The sequence below is a fragment of the Zalophus californianus genome, chromosome 1 (genome assembly GCF_009762305.2).
Source record: "Zalophus californianus isolate mZalCal1 chromosome 1, mZalCal1.pri.v2, whole genome shotgun sequence".
Classification (NCBI taxonomy): Eukaryota; Metazoa; Chordata; class Mammalia; order Carnivora; family Otariidae; genus Zalophus; species Zalophus californianus.
This window is the reverse complement of record NC_045595.1, coordinates 47847758-47865655: the sequence shown is the minus strand read 5'-3', so window position 1 is coordinate 47865655 and position 17898 is coordinate 47847758. Positions and strand designations below refer to the sequence as shown.

Genomic DNA, 17898 nt, shown 5'->3' with positions numbered 1-17898 from the left:
TTTCAACTGCTTGAGGAACCTCCATACTGTTTTCAGAGGGGTTGCACCAGCTACATTCCCACCAAGAGTGTAGGAGGGTTCCCCGTTCTCCACATCCCTGCCAACATCTGTCATTTCCTGAATTGTCAATTTTGGCCATTCTGACTGGTGTGAGGTGGAATCTCATTGAGGTTTTGATTTGGATTTCCCTGATGCCGAGCGATGTTGAGCACTTTTTCATGTGTCTGTTGGCCATTTGGATGTCTTCTTTGGAAAAATGTCTCTTCATGTCTTCTGCCCATTTCTTGATTGGATTATTTGTTCTTTGGGTGTTGAGTGTGATAAGTTCTTTATAGATTTCGGATACTAGCCCTTTATCTGATATGTCATTTGCCAATATTTTCTCCCATTCTGTCGGTTGTCTTTTGGTTTTGTGGACTGTTTCTTTTGCTGTGCAAAAGCTTTTAATCTTGATGAAATCCCAATAGTTCATTTTTGCCCTTGCTTCCTTTGCCTTTGGCGATGTTTCTAGGAAGACATTGCTGCAGCTGAGGTCGAAGACATTGCTACCTGTGTTCTCCTATACGATTTTGATGGACTCCTGTCTCACATTTAGGTCTTTCAACCATTTGGAGTCTATTTTATTGTGTGGTGTAAGGAAAAGGTCCAAGCTCATTCTTCTGCATGTTGCTGTCCAATTTTACCAACACCATTTGTTGAAGAGACTGTCTTTTTGCCAATGGACATTCTTTCCTGCTTTGTCAAAGATAAGTTGACCATAGAGTTGAGGGTCCATTTCTGGGCTCTCGATTCTGTTCCATTGATCGATGTGTCTGTTTTTGTGCCAGTACCCTACTGTCTTGATGATGACAGCTTTGTAATAGAGCTGGAAGTCCGGAATTGTGATACCGCCAGCTTTGCTTTTCTTTTTCAACATTCCTCTGGCTATTTGGGGTCTCTTCTGGTTCCATACAAATTTTAGGATTATTTGTTCCATTTCTTTGAAAAAAGTGGATGGTTTTTGGATGGGGATTGCATTGAATGTGTAGATTGCTCTAGGTAGCATTGACATCTTCACAATGTTGGTTCTTCCAATCCATGAGCATGGAACGTTTTTCCATTTCTTTGTGTCTTCTTTAATTTCTTTCATGAGTATTTTATAGTTTTCTGAGTACAGATCCTTTGCCTCTTTGGTTAAATTTATTCCTAGGTATCTTATGATTTTGGGTGTAATTGTGAATGGGATCCACTCTTTGATTTGTCTCTCTTCTGTCTTGTTCTTGGTGTATAGGAATGCCACTGATTTCTGGGCATTGATTTTATATCCTGCCACTTTACTGAATTCCTGTATGAGTTGTAGCAGTTTTGGGGTGGAGTCTTTTGGGTTTTCCACATACAGTATCATATCATCTGCAAAGAGTGAGAGTTTGACTTCCTCTTTGCCGATTTGGATGCCTTTGATTTCTTTTTGTTGTCTGATTGCTTTGGTGAGGACATCTAATACTATGTTGAATAGCAGTGGTGATAGTGGACATCCTTGCCGCATTCCTGAACTTAGGGGAAAAGCTCTCAGCTTTTCCCCATTGAGAATGATATTCGCTGTAGGTTTCTCATAGATGGCTTTTATGATATTGAGTTATGTACCCTCTATCCCTATACTCTGAAGAGTTTTGATCAAGAAAGGATGCTGTACTTTGTCAAATGCTTTTTCTGCATCTTGAGAGGATCATATGATTCTTGTTCTTTCTTTTGTTAACGTATTGTATCACGTTGATTGATTTGCGGATGTTGAAGCATCCTTGCAGCACAGGGATAAATCCCACTTGGTCGTGGTAAATAATCATTTTAATGTACTGTAGGATCCTATTGGCTAGAATTTTGGTGAGAATTTTTGCATCCATGTTCATCAAGGATATTGGTCTGTAATTCTCCTTTTTGATGGGGTCTTTGTCTGATTTGGGATCAAGGTAATGCTGGCCTCATAAAATGAGTTTGGACGTTCACCTCCCATTTCTATTTTTTGGAACAGTTTCAGGAGAATAGGTATTAATTCTTCCTTAAGTGTCTGATAGAATTCCCCTGGGAAGCCATCTGGCCCTGGGCTTTTGTTTGTTGGGAGATTTCTGATGGCTGCTTCAATTTCCTTAGTGGCTATAGGTCTGTTCAGGTTTTCTCTTTCTTCCTGGTTCAATTTTGGTAGTTCATACATTTCTAGGAATTTACCCATTTCTTCCAGGTTATCTAATATGCTGGCATAGAGTTGCTCATAATATGTTCTTATAATTGTTTGTATTTCTTTGGTGTTGGTTATGATCTCTCCTCTTTCATTCATGATTTTGTTTTTTGGGCCATTTCTCTTTTCTTTTTGATAAGTCTGGCCAGGGGTTTATCCATCTTGTTAATTCTATCAAAGAACCACCTCCTAGTTCCTTGATCTGTTCTACTGTTCTTTTGGTTTCTAGTTCATTGATTTCTGCTCTGATCTTTATGATTTCTCTTCTCCTGCTGGGTTTAGGCTTTATTTGCTGTTCTTTCTCCAGCTCCTTTAGGTGTGGGTTAGGTTATGTATTTGAGATCTTTCTTGTTTCTTGAGAAAGGCTTCTATTGCTATATACTTTCCTCTCAGGAGTGACTTTGCTCTATCCCAAAGATTTTGAACAGTTGTGTTTTCATTTTCATTGGTTTCCATGAATTTTTTTAATTCTTCTTTAATGTCCTGGTTGTCCAATTCATTCTTTAGTAGGATGCTCTTTAGCCTCCATGTATTTGAGTTCTTTCTGACTTTCCTCTTATGATTGAGTTCTAGTTTCAAAGCATTATATTCTGAAAATATGCAGGGAATAATCCCAATCTTTGGTACCGGTTGAGAACTGATTTGTGACCTAGGATGTGATCAATTCTGGAGAATGTTCCATGGGCACTTGAGAAGAATGTGTATTCCGTTGCTTTGGGATGAAATGTTCTGAATATGTCTGTGAAGTCCATTTGGTCCAGTGTGTCATATAAAGTCTTTATTTCCTTGTTGATCTTTTGCTTAGATGATCTGTCCATTTCAGTCAGGGGGGTGCTAAAGTCCCCCACTATTACTGTATTGTTGTCGATGTGTTTCTTCGCTTTTGTTATTAATTGCCTTATATAACTGGCTGCTCCCATGTCCGGGGCATAGATATTTACAATTGTTAGATCTCCTTGTTGGATAGACCTTTTAAATAGGATAGAGTGTCCTTCCTCATCTCTTATTACACTCTTTGTTTTAAAATCTAATTTGTCTGATATAAGGATTGCCAGCCCAGCTTTCTTTTGGTGTCTCTTAGCATGGTAAATGGTTTTCCACCCCCTCACTTTCAATCTGGGGGTGTCTTTGGGTCTAAAATGAGTCTGTTTCAGACAGCATATTGATGCGTCTTGTTTTTTAATCCAAAATGATAGCCTGTGTCTTTTGATTGGGGATTTAGCCCATTTACATTCAGGGTAACTATTGAAAGGTATGAATTTAGTGCCATTGTATTGCCTGTAAGGTGACTGTTACTGTATATTGTCTGTGTTCCTTTCTGATCTATGCTGCTTTTAGGCTCTCTCTTTGCTTAGAGGACCCCTTTCAATATTTCCTGGAGGGCTGGTTTCGTGTTTGCAAATTCCTTTAGTGTTTTTTTGTCCTGGAAGCTTTTCATCTCTCCTTCTATTTTCAATGACAGCATAGCTGGATATAGTATTCTTGGCCTCATATTTTTCTCGTTTAGTGCTCTGAAGATATCGTGCTAGTCCTTTCTGGCCTGTCAGGTCTCTGTAGATAGGTCTCTTGCCACTCTAATATTTCTACCATTGTAGGTTACATATCTCTTCTCCTGAGCTGCTTTGAGGATTTTCTCTTTGTCTCTGAGACTCGTAAGTTTTACTATTAGATGTCGGGCTGTTGACCTATTATTTTGATTTTGAGAGAGGTTTTCTGTGCCTCCTGGATTTTGATGCCTGTTTCCTTCCTCACATTAGGGAAGTTCTCTGCTATTATTTGCTCCAATATACCTTCTGCCCCTCTCTCTCTTTCTTCTTCCTCTGGGATCCCAATTACTGTAATGTTGTTTCATCTTATCATATCACTTATCTCTCGAATTCTGCCCTCGTGATCCTGTAGTTGTTTATCTCTCTTTTTCTCAGCCTCTTTATTTTCCATCATTAAGTCTTCTATATCGCAGATTCTCTCTTCTGCCTCATTTATCCCAGCAGTTAGTGCCCCCATTTTTAATTGCACCTCATCAATAGCCTTTTTGTTTTCGACTTGGTTAGATTTTAGTTCTTTTATTTCTCCAGAAAGGGTTTCTCTAATAACTTCCACGCTTTTTTCAAGCCCAGCTAGTATCTTTAAAGTCATGATTCTGAACTCTAGGTCCGACATCGTACTAATGTCCGTATTGAGTAGGTCCCTGGCTGATGGTACTACCTCTTGTTCTTTTTGCTGAGGTGATTTTTTCGTCTTGTCATTTCGTCCAGAGGAGAATAGATGAATGAGAGAACAAAATGCTAACAGGTTACAACGTCCCCAGCAAATATACTGTATACAAATCAGAAAAGACCTGAAACCAGGGGAAAAGAAAGGGAAAGAAAGAAAAAAGAAAGAGAAAAAAAAAAGAAAAAAAAGATAAAAACAAAAACAGAACAATACAAAAAAAGCAGAATATGATCAAATATGATCAGGCTAGTGCATAGATCGGTGCCACACACTAGATTTTGGGCATATCTTGGTCTGTTAGAAAAAAGTGCTTCCTAAAATTTTAAAGGAAGAAAGACATATATTTACAAAATAAGAGTTGATACAATGAAGGGATAGAAGATGCCTGTAAAGATGAAAATTATAAAAGATTTTATAAAAGGAATTGATAAGATACGTTGTTTGAAAAAAGAAAGAAAATTTAAAAAAAACAAAAGAAAAAAGGGAGAGAATGTGATCAGGCAGGAAGCTAGAATAAAGCCATACACTAGTGATTTAGGGTATATTTTGATATGTTAGAAGAAACTGTATCTCAAAATTTAAAGAGAGAACAACTTATATATATATATATGCCAAAAATAAGGGTAACTACTATGAAGGGATAAAATATGACTCTGAAAATGAAACATAAAAAATGTTTATTTTTAAAAAGGGATTGATAAGATGTTGGTTGAAAAGGGAAAAAGAAAAATTAAAAAAAAAACAGTTAAAAAAATTAACTTTGATGAACTAATGAATCATGGTAAAAAAAAGCCATGAATTCTATGTGCAGTATTCCCCCAGCCCTGGAGTTCTCCCATTCTCCTTGATCGGTAAACTTGGTCTTGGCTTGCTGGCTGTTCGTGCTGATCTTCTGGGGGAGGGGCCTGTTGCCGTGGTTTCCAAGTGTCTTTGCCGGAGGCTGAATTGCCCCGCCCTTGTCGGTCTGGGCTAAGCAAGTTGCTTGGGTTTGCTCTCAGGAGTTTTTGTTCCCTGCAAGCTCTCGGTACAGCTTTGGAGGACCAGGGCGAAAATGGTGGCCTCCCAATCTCCACCCGGAGGAGTTGAGAACTCAGGGCCCCGCTCCTCAGTGTGCTCCTAGAGAAAAGCAGTCACTCCCGTCTCCCTGGTCTCCGGCCGCACTCCGTGCTCACCTGGCCTGTGACCGAGCGTTTGTATCTCTGGCACCCGACCCTGTGTGGAGTCTCCAAACCCAGCAGATTCTGCGGTGCGTTCCCGCGCCGCTCCTCCCGGGGGAGGAAGGGGAGTCTCCCCAGCTCTGCCGTTTGTTGGGTCCCTGCTGGGGGAGCAGTGGCCCGACTGTGCTGCAGATCACGGTTTATGGAACCCCGAGCTGAGAGCCTGTGCCTCGGCTCCTGTCTCTGCAGCCGGCTTCCCCGCTCCGATACCTGGGAGCTCTGCCATACTCAGGCACCCCCGGTCTTTCTGTGACCCCAAGGGTCCTGAGACCACACTGTCCCGGGAGGGTTCCACCCCCCGCTTAGTCAGTGGAGCGACGTCCCTCAGCGGAGCCGACTTCTAAAAGTTCCAATTTTGTGCTCCGCGGCTCTATCACTTGCCAGAAGCGGCCGACGGAGGCCCCCTCCCCCGCCGTCCATCCTCCCGAATATCGCCTCGGATTCACTTCTCCACACGTCCTACCTTCCAGAAAGTGGTCACTTTTTTGTTCAGAGAGTTGTTACTATTCTTCTCTTTGATCTCCTGTTGCGTTCATTGGTGTTCAGAATGGTTTGATCCCTATTCAGCTGAATTCCTGAGACCAGATGAAATCCAGGTCTCCTACTCCTCTGCCATCTTGCTCCGCCCCCCACTTCAGTGCAATTTCATGTAAAAGCTATAACCTGGAAGGTAGAGGAAGAGCAGTAAATCTGATTTTCATCGATTTTTAAAACCCCCACTGTAAACTTTTAGCGAAATAGTTTCTATATTCAAAAAAAAAAAAGAAATAGTTTCTATATTCAAGGCCATGTCTAGTCATTCAAGGCAAATTAAAAAATAGGGGAAAATTGCTGGATATTTTTGTTTCTTCCTAATCCTCATATCCCAGATACATAAATGATTGAGATAAAAGATGCAGGGCTGGATGCTGCTGGAAAATGAGTTTCTCCTATGTCCTTCACTGGAAGGGCAAGTTTTGACCCTACCTTCATTGAAAAATTGTAGACTATAGAAAGGACTTTTTTGCTCCAACATGGCTACTGGGAGCTGAGTTAAGAATCACACATGGTTGGGGCGCCTGGGTGGCTCAGTTGGTTAAGTGACTGCCTTCAGCTCAGGTCATGATCCTGGAGTCCCGGGATCGAGTCCCGCATCGGGCTCCCTGCTCGGCGGGGAGTCTGCCTCTCCCTCTGACCCTCCTCCCTCTCGTGCTTTCTATCTCTCATTCTCTCTCTCTCTCAAATAAATAAATAAAATCTTTAAAAAAAAAAAGAATCACACATGGTTGGGGTGCCTGGGTGGCTCAGTCAGTTAAGCGTCTGCCTTCGGCTCAGGTCATGATCCCAGGGTCCTGGGATGAAGCCCTGTATTGGGATTCCTGCTCAGTGGGGAGTCTGCTTCTCCCTCTCCCACTCCCCCTGCTTGTGTTCCTTCTCTCACTGTGTCTCTCTCTGTCAAATAAATAAATAAAATCTTAAAAAAAAAAAAAAGAATCACACATGCTTCAGGCTCTGCAGTCATGCCCACATTCTGACAGACGAGGAGAAATAAAGAGGTAGCACTACTTGTCTTAGTTCAGGCTGGAGGCTAGAAGTCCAAGATCAAGGTGTCAGCACAGTTGGGTTCTAGTGAGTACCCCCGTCCAGGTTGCAGACTGCCTACTTCTTGTTGTGTCCTCACACAGCACAAGGAGCCCAGCTAGTTCCTTCCCTCTCATTAAACATGCCCTAATCCCATTCATGAAGGCTTTGCCCTCATGACCTAATCACCACCCAAAGTCCCCAACTCCAAATATTATTGCAGTGAAATTAGGGTTTCAACATAGGAATGAATACAGGGGGGACACAAATATTTGGTCCATGGCAACCAAGGTAGCTAATCTTTTCTTGCAGACTATCACAGCATTCCTTTTTATTTCCTGGGAATATTGAAGTTATTAGAAGAGCAATTCTATTTCTGAAATGACTTGTTTGGTTCAAAACATTTGTGCCTGGAGTATGCATGTGTATCTGTGTGTCAGTCATGTTTTTAGGCATTACCACCACAGTGACAAACAAGAGAGACTTGGTGTTTGTCTTCACAGAGTCAAACAAGAGCCCTGTAGCCTAGGATGTTCGAGTGGCTGCCTTTAAAAGGTCATCTTAGGCTGATAATCAAGGCTGATGGGCATTTATATACAGAAGACTTGCCAGTCCAAGAGCATTTAGAAGCAAAGCAAGGAGAAAACAATAAGTCATCCGCTAGCCTTTCTTAATTGGTTGAATGAAAAGGAGTAGAATACCAAGAATTTACTAATGTGTTTATTTTTTGGCCAATTTAAGCAAATGGTGCTCACACACACACATGTATTTATCACGGATACACTGAATTGCAGGGAAATTTTCTGCTCTTATGTGAGGATGCTCTGCTGTAGCTATATATAGACACTGGTTAACATATCAACTTATCACTATAACATTTTAGAAGCCATATGTATTTCTCAGAACCATTCATGATCATGATTATATTATAGCTTATACACAAAAATGGGTTATTATACACTACCTGGAATTGCAAAGAAGAGGTGCAAAGTATGTGTGCGTGTATGTGTGTGTAAGAGGAAAATTGGGCAGAGGTGTGAGAGGAGGGCCAGAATATGTTTAGGCTAAGCCTGCCTTTTTCACGCCAATTACAGTGAAAAGAAAATGTCCAATAATGATATGAGTTGAGAAATACCAAGTCTATAATTTTTCATTTAAAAAGGAAACCATGGTAAGCGTCCTGTGAATTTCATCTATGGAACATGGCAAGCTGAACTCAGAAGACAGGATATTCACAGCCCTATTTAGCTCCAGGATTTATTTCCGTTTCCATGGCAATCCTGCCACATAAAACTGTGTTACTCCTCCTGGTAAGAGGTCTTTCATTTGTCATGTAAACCTGTAACCCAAAAGCTGCCTTTACCAGCTGAGTCCAGGACTACATGCACAGCAAACTGGCTAATATATTTATTTTAAATCAATAGTGTCACTACATTTTAATAACAATGGCATTCTTATTTGGCATTTTATTAGCTACATCAATTCTAAAGTCCTATTTTATTAGCTAGTATGGACCTTCTGAGTACAACCGCACTGGAGCTGCAGAAGTCAATGAAAGTAATAAATTAAATGTACCAGTCAGTCATTTTTCCTTGGCTCAGCTCAACAAATCGTACTGCAACTCTTTCAGCACTGAAACACCTATGCTAATGTCCTCCACTTACGTCACTGTTAAAAATAATAATAGATTGAGACTCTATTAGACTTGAGTGTGGTTTCAAGGGCCAATTTGAATCTCCACTGCCAAAGGAATATTACCATCAGGTTATCAATATTCTCTTGGGCAATTCTTCCAGTGAATGCTCACACGTGCCCATTGCATTCTGAACCATTTTAGAGTGCCATTTGAGTGATATACGTCAGACTCATAGCCGTAGAGTTAAAGGGATCTAGGGGTCTATATACTCCAATCTCTTCCTTTTAAAGATGAAGAAAAAAATCCCTGTGAGGTTAAATGGTTTATGTAAGGTCACACAGTGAGAGGCAAAGCTTGGAGAAGCTAGGATGCTGTTCACAATGGGGCAATTCTAGACAATCTCCATAGGTAAATATTTTACTCCCAAGAAGAAAAATTGTAACACTTCTCCAGAGATATTTTTCAAGGATCATCTGTAAGCTCTGAAGTTGTAAACACACTGTTTTGATCAGTACAATGGAAGCATATGTTAGCAAGAATAGTTTGAATATTGCTCAAATATAATGAGTTTAAGGGACACCCTGGGTGGCTCAGTCAGTTAGGCATCCAACTCTTGATTTCAGCTCAGGTCATGATCTCAGGATTGTGAGATTGAGCCCCATGTCGGGTTCCACGCTGGGCGTGGAGTCTGCTTAAGATTTTCTTTTCCCGAGGGGGCAGAGCAAGATGGCGAAGGAGTAGGAGACCTGGATTTCCTCTGGTCTCAGGAATTCAGCTGAATAGGGATCAAACCATTCTGAACATCTACGAACTCAAAAGGAGATCTAGAAGAGAGTAGCAACAACTCTGAACAGAGAAGCGACCACTTACTGGAAGGTAGGATGTGCAGAGAAGTGAATCCGAGGCGATAATTGGGAGGATAGAGGGCAGGGGAGGGGGCCTCCGTCGGCCGCTTCTGGCAAGTGATAGAGCCGCGGAGCACAAAATCGGAACTTTTAGAAGTCGGCTCCGCTGAGGAACGTCGCTCCACTGACCAAGCAGGGGGTGGAACCCTCTTGGGACAGTGTGGTCTCAGGAACCTTGGGGTCACAGAAAGACCGGGGGTGCCTGAGTACGGCAGAGTTCCCAGGTATTGGAGCCGGGAAGCCGGCTGCGGAGACGGAGACGAGGCGCGGGCTCTCAGCTCGGGGTTGCCATAAACTGTGACCCGCGGCCCAGTCGGGCCACTGCTCCTCCAGCAGGGACCCAACAAGCGAGGAGGAGCTGGGGAGACTCCCCTTCCTCCCCTGGGAGGAGTGGCGCGGAAGTGCACCGCAGGGATCTGCTGGGTTTGGAGACTCCACAAGGGGTCGGGTGCCAGAGATACAAACGCTCGGTCACAGGCCAGGTGAGCACGGAGTGCGGCCGGAGACCAGGGAGATGGGAGTGACTGCTTTTCTCTGGGGGCACACTGAGGAGCGGGGCCCCGAGTTCTCAGCTCCTCCGGGTGGTGATTGGGAGGCCACCATTTTCGCCCTGGTCCTCCAAAGCTGTACCGAGAGCTTGCAGGGAACAAAAACTCCTGAGAGCAAACCCGAGCAGCTTGCTTAGCCCAGACCGACAGGAGCGGGGCAATTCAGCCTCCGGCAAAGACACTTGGAAACCACGGCAACAGGCCCCTCCCCCAGAAGATCAGCAGGAACAGCCAGCAAGCCAAGACCAAGTTTACCGATCAAGGAAAATGGGAGAACTCCAGGGCTAGGGGAATACTGCACACAGAATTCATGGCTTTTATTTACCATGATTCATTAGTTCATCAAAGTTAATTTTTTTAACTGTTTTTTTTAATTTTTCTTTTTCCCTATTTCAACCAACATCTTATCAATCCTTTTTAAAAAAAAAAAAACATTTCTTATCATTCATTTTTAGAGTCATATTTTATCCCTTCATAGTAGTATATATATGTATATATATATATAAAAATACTATATATTTTGGCATATATATATAAGTTGTTCTCTCTTTAAATTTTGATATACAGTTTCTTCTAACAGATCAAAATATACCCTAAATCACTAGTGTATGGCTGTGTTCTAGTCTCCTGCCTGATCACATTCTCTCCGTTTCTTTTTTCACACAAATTCTTATCTTCTCAATTCCTTTTATACAATCTTTTATAATTTTCATCTTTAGAGTCATCTTCCATCCCTTCATTGTATCAACCCTGATTTGGTACATATATGTCTTTCTTCCTTTAAAATTTTAGGAGGCACTTTTTTCTACCAGACAAAAATACGCCCAAAATCTAGTGTGTGGCACTGATCTATGCACTAACTAGCCTGATCATATTTGATCATATTCTGCTTTTTTTGTATTGTTCTCTTTTTGTTATCTTTTTTTCTCTTTCTTTTTTTTTATTTTTCTTTCTTTTCCCCTGGTTTCAGGTCTTTTCTGACTTGTATACAGTATATTTGCTGGGGACGTTGTTAACCTGTTAGCATTTTGTTCTCTCATTCATCTATTCTCTCTGGACAAAATGACAAGACGAAACAATCACCTCAGCAAAAAGAACAAGAGGTAGTACCGTGAGCCAGGGACCTACTCAATACGGACATTAGTACGATGTCGGACCTAGAGTTCAGAATCATGACTTTAAAGATACTAGCTGGGCTTGAAAAAAGCGTGGAAGTTATTAGAGAAACCTTTCTGGAGAAATAAAGAACTAAAATCTAACCAAGTCGAAATCAAAAAGGCTATTGATGAGGTGCAATCAAAAATGGGGACACTAACTGCTAGGATAAATGAGGCAGAAAGGAGAATCAAAATATAGAAGACCAAATGATGGAAAATAAAGAGGCTGAGAAAAAGAGACAAAAACTATTACAGGATCACGAGGGCAGAATTCGAGAGATAAGTGATAGGATAAGATGAAACAACATTACAGTAATTGGGATCCCAGAGGAAGAAGAAAGAGAGAGAGGGGCAGAAGGTATATTGGAGCAAATAATAGCAGAGAACGTCCCTAATGTGAGGAGGGAAACAGGCATCAAAATCCAGGAGGCACAGAGAACCCCTCTCAAAATCAGTAAAAATAGGTCAACACCCCGACATCAAACAGTAAAACTTACGAGTCTCAGAGACAAAGAGAAAATCCTCAAAGCACCTTGGGAGAAGAGATATGTAACCTACAATGGTAGAAATATTAGATTGGCAACAGACCTATCCATAGAGACCTGGCACGCCAGAAAGGACTGGCAAGATATCTTCAGAGCACTAAACGAGAAAATATGCAGCCAAGAATACTATATCCAGCTATGCTGTCATTGAAAATAGAAGGAGAGATAAAAATCTTCCAGGACAAACAAAAACTAAAGGAATTTGAAAACACGAAACCAGCCCTCCAGGAAATACTGAAGGTGTCCTCTAAGCAAAAAGAGAGCCTAAGAGCAGCATAGATCAGAAAGGAACACAGACAATATACAGTCACAGTCACCTTACAGGCAATACAATGGCACTAAATTCATACCTTTCAATAGTTACCCTGAATGTAAATGGGCTCAATGCCCCAATCAAAAGACACAGGCTATCAGATTGGATTAAAAAACAAGACCCATCAATGTGCTGTCTGCAAGAGACTCATTTTAGACCCAAGGACACCCCCACATTGAAAGTGAGGGGGTGGAAAACCATTTACCATGCTAATGGACACCAAAAGAAAGCTGGAGGGGGCAATCCTTATATCAGACAAATTAGATTTTAAAACAAAGACTGTAATAAGAGATGAAGAAGGACACTATATCCTACTTAAAGGGTCTATCCAACGAGAAGATTTAACAATTGTAAATATCTATGCCCTGAACATGGGAGCAACCAATTATATAAGGCAATTAATAACAAAAGCGAAGAAACACATTGAGAACAATACAATAACAGTGGGGGACTTTAACACCCCCCTGACTGAAATGGACAGATCATCTAAGCAAAAGATCTACAAGGAAATAAAGACTTTAAATGACACACTGGACCAAATGGACTTCACAGACATATTCAGAACATTCCATCCCAAAGCAATGGAATACACATTCTTCTCTAGTGCCCATGGAACATTCTCCAGAACTGATCACATCCTAGGTCACAAATCAGGTCTCAACCGGTACCAAAAGATTGGGATCATTCCCTGCATATTTTCAGACCACAGTGCTTTGAAACTAGAACTCAATCACAAGAGGAAAGTCAGAAAGAACTCAAATACATGGAGTAAAGAGCATCCTACTAAAGAATGAATGGGTCAACCAGGAAATTAAAGAAGAATTAAAAAAATTCATGGAAACCAATGAAAATGAAAACACAACTGTTCAAAATCTTTGGGATACAGCAAAGGCAGTTCTGAGAGGAAAGTATATAGCAATACAAGCCTTTCTTGAGAAACAAGAAAGGTCTCAAATACACAACCTAACCCTACACCTAAAGGAGCTGGAGAAAGAACAGCAAATAAAGCCTAAACCCAGCAGGAGAAGAGAAATCATAAAGATCAGAGCAGAAATCAATGAACTAGAAACCAAAAGAACAGTAGAACATCAAGGAAACTGGGAGCTGGTTCTTTGATAGAATTAACAAGATGGATAAACCCCTGGCCAGACTTACCAAAAAGAAAAGAGAAAGACCCAAATCAACAAAATCATGAATGAAAGAGGAGAGATCACAACCAACATCAAAGAAATATAAACAATTATAAGAACATATTATGAGCAACTCTATGCCAGCAAATTAGATAACCTGGAAGAAATGGATGCATTCCTAGAGATGTATCAACTACCAAAACTGAACCAGGAAGAAATAGAAAACTTGAACAGACCTATAGCCACTAAGGAAATTGAAGCAGTCATCAAAAATCTGCCAACAAACATAAACCCAGGGCCTGATGGCTTCGCAGGGGAATACTATCAGAGATTTAAATAAGAATTAATACCTATTCTCCTGAAACTGTTCCAAAAAATAGAAAAGGAAGGAAAACTTCCAAACTCATTTTATGAGGCCACCATTACCTTGATCCCAAAACCAGACAAAGACCCAATCAAAAAGGAGAATTACAGACCAATATCCTTGATGAACATGGATGCAAAAATTCTCACCAAAATACTAGCCAATAGGATCCAACAGTACATTAAAAGGATTATTCACCATGACCAAGTGGGATTTATCCCTGGGTTGCAAGGTTGGTTCAACATCCACAAATCAATCAACGTGATACAATATATTAACAAAAGAAAGAACAAGAATCATATGATCCTCTCAATAGATGCAGAAAAAGCATTTGACAAAGTACAGCATCCTTTCTTGATCAAAACTCTTCAGAGTATAGGGATAGAGGGTACATACCTCAATTTCATAAAAGCCATCTCTGAAAAACCTACAGCGAATATCATTCTCAATGGGGAAAAGCTGAGAGCTTTTCCCCTAAGGTCAGGAACGTGGCAGGGATGTCCACTATCACCACTGCTATTCAACATAGTATTAGAAGTCCTAGCCACAGCAATCAGACAACAAAAAGAAATCAAAAGCATCCAAATTGGCAAGGAGGAAGTCAAACTCTCACTCTTTGCAGTGATATGATACTGTATGTGGAAAACCCAAAAGACTCCACCCCAAAACTGCTAGAACTCATACAGGAATTGAGTAAAGTAGCAGGCTATAAAATCAATGCACAGAAATCAGTGGCATTCCTATACATAATCAACAAGACAGAAGAGAGACAATTCAAGGAGTCGATCCCATTTACAATTTCACCCAAAACCATAAGATACCTAGGAATGAATTTAACCAAAGAGGCAAAGCATCTGTACTCAGGAAAACTATAAAATACTCATGAAAGAAATTGAGGAAGATACAAAGAAATGGAAAACGTTCCATGCTCATCAATTGGAAGAACAAACTTTGTGAAGATGTCAATGCTACCTAGAGCAATCTACACATTCAATGGAATCCCCATCAAAATACTAGCCACTTTTTTCAAAGAAATGGAACAATAATCCTAAAATTTATATGGAACCAGAAGAGACCCCGAATAGCCAGAGGAATATTGAAAATGAAAAGCAAAGCTGGCGGCATCACAATTCCGGACTTCCAGCTCTATTACAAAGCTGTCATCATCAAGACAGTATGGTACTGGCAGAAAAACAGACACATAGATTATTGGAACAGAATCGAGAGCCCAGAAATGGACCCTCAACTCTATGGTCATCTTATCTTAGACAAAGCAGGAAAGAATGTCCAATGGCAAAAAGGCAGTCTCTTCAACAAATGATGTTGGGAAAATTGGACAGCCACATGCAGAAGAATGAAACTGGACCATTTCCTGACACCACACACAAAAATAGCCTCCAAATGGTTGAAAGACCTAAACGTGAGACAGGAGTCCATCCAAATCCTAAAGGAGAACACAGGTAGCAACCTCTTCGACCTCAGCCACAGCAACTTCTTCCTAGAAACATCGCCAAAGGCAAGGGAAGCAAGGGCAAAAATGAACTATTGGGATTTCATCAAGGTAAAAAGCTTTTGCACAGCAAAAGAAACAGTCCACAAAATCAAAAGACAACCGACAGAATGGGAAAAAATATTTGCAAGTGACATATCAGATAAAGGGCTAGTATCCAAAATCTATAAAGAACTTATCACACTCAACACCCAAAGAACAAATAATCCAATAAAGAAATGGGCAGAAGACATGTACAGACATTTTTCCAAAGAAGACATCCAAATGGCCAACAGACACATGAAAAAGTGCTCAACATCTCTCAGCATCAAGGAAATCCAAATCAAAACCTCCATGAGATACCACCTCACACCAGTCAGAATGGTGAAAATTAACAAGTCAGGAAACGACAGATGTTGGTGGGGATGCGGAGAAAGGGGAACTCTCCTACACTGCTGGTGGGAATGCAAGCTGGTGCAACCACTCTGGAAAACAATATGGAGGTTCCTCAAACAGTTGAAAATAGAGCTACCATACGATCCAGCAATTGCACCACTGGGTATATACCACAAAGATACAAATGTAGGGATCCGAAGGGGTACATGCACCCCAATGTTTATGGCAGCAATGTCCACAATAGCCAAACTTGTAAAGAACCAAGATGTCCATCAACAGATGAATGGATAAAGAAGTGGTATATATACACAATGGAATATTATGCCCCCATCAAAAGGAATGAGATCTTGCCATTTGCAATGACATCGATGGAACTGGATGGTGTTATGCTGAGTGAAATAAGTCAATCAGAGGAAGACATATGTCATATGTCCTCACTGATATGAGGAATTCTTCATCTCAGGAAACAGAGTGTTGCTGGAGTGGTGGGGGGTGGGAGGGATGGGGTGGCTGGGTGATAGACATTGGTGAGGGTATGTGCAATGGTGAGTGCTGTGAATTGTGCAAGACTGTTGAATCACAGATCTGTACCTCTGAAACAAATAATGCAACGTATGTTAAGAAAAAAGAAAAAGAAGAAGATAGCTGGAGGGGAAGAATGTAAGGGAGTAAGTCAGAGGGGGAGATGAACCATGAGAGACGATGGACTCTGAAAAACAAACTGAGGGTTCCAGAGGGGAGGAGGGTAGGGGGATGGGTTATCCTGGTGATGGGTATTAAAGAGGGCACATTCTTTGTGCAGCACTGGGTATTATGCACAAACAATGAATCATGGAACAGTACATCGAAAACTAATGATGTAATATATGGTGATTAACATAACAATAAAAAATTTAAGAAAAAAGATTTTCTTTTCCCTCTCTCTCGGCCCCCCACTCTTTCTCTCAAATATACATATATATATGTATACATATATGTGTGTATATATACATGCCAAATGCCAAATAAGAATGTCATTGTTATTAAAATGTAGTGACACCTTCAATTTAAAATAAATATATTAGCCAGTTTGCTGTGCATTTAATACTGGACTTTGCTTACACATATATATATATATGTAATGAGTTAATTCCATACAGTAATAATATGTATTAAATCCTAAAGTAGGTTGAGTGTTCTATATGGGTTGACCCTTCTGACAATGATTTACAGGACTAAATATTTGAATTGTACTGGTGGTGACTGTGTACTATGTGCATGAATTTATTGGGTTATATCTGGGGGAGGGGCTGAAAGTAGAGGCAAGACCATCTGCCCATCTGGCTAATTTGGCACCTAGAATTACCCAATAAAGAGGGAATCTAGCACCAATTAAAGTCCGACAGCTGTCCTGACAAAACTTGTAAGCCCGGTTTGAGTATGACTTTATCTGGTGAAAAATGCCTTTCTCTAATTCCTCCGAAGCCAGTTAGTAGCCAATACAGTGTCCTCTGGTAGCCAAGAGGTACCTGAATTCTTTGTTCAAGGATCATGCTATCTAAGAAGCAGTCATATTACCCTGGCTTCCTGATCTGCCTTCCCACTTACCTGGAGCTCATTTGGGTATACAGGATGGTGCATGACCCCTACGCATCTGTTTGCTGTAATCAACACTATTTTATTTATTTATTTTTTAATCTTTATTCAACTTTTTAACCATCACCAATGGCACTAGCGAACTTTTTTTTTTTTAAAGTAATCTCTATACCCAACATGGGGCTTGAACTCACAACCTCAAGATCAGGAGTCACATGCTCTACCAACTAAGCCAGCCAGGTGCCCCCTGCAATCAACACTATTATAAAGGGCACCATTTTTTGGGGGGGGTGGGACAAAAGCCTTTAGAATCTCCTGGTAATTTTTAAAAGCTGTGGTCTATTTAATATATTAACATTTATAGCCCCCAAACTAGCTTTTATTGGGCACCTACTAAGTTCTAGATTCTGTTTTAGCTGCCATATACAATATTGAGAGAGCAAACATGAGAGAATCTATCCTTCATGGAGCTCTCTTTGCAGTGGACATAGAGAGATTTCTATTACATAGCATTGTCAGAATCTGCTGAGAAATACTTAGAGTATTAATTTCTCATAATCGAGAGTTTATATAGCAGAAATACTATGTTTCCATATTCTGAGAAGAGGCTAAAGATGGAAAGTGTTTTCACCTGAAT

At 40.7% G+C, this 17898-nt stretch overlaps 1 non-coding gene across 1 annotated transcript; it reads right to left on the bottom strand.

The window, feature by feature from the left end:
- Nucleotides 1-17430: 17430 nt before the first annotated feature.
- TRNAR-CCU lies at nt 17431-17503 on the bottom strand. The gene has a single exon. It is a non-coding gene; the product is annotated as a tRNA-Arg (tRNA).
- Nucleotides 17504-17898: the final 395 nt, after the last annotated feature.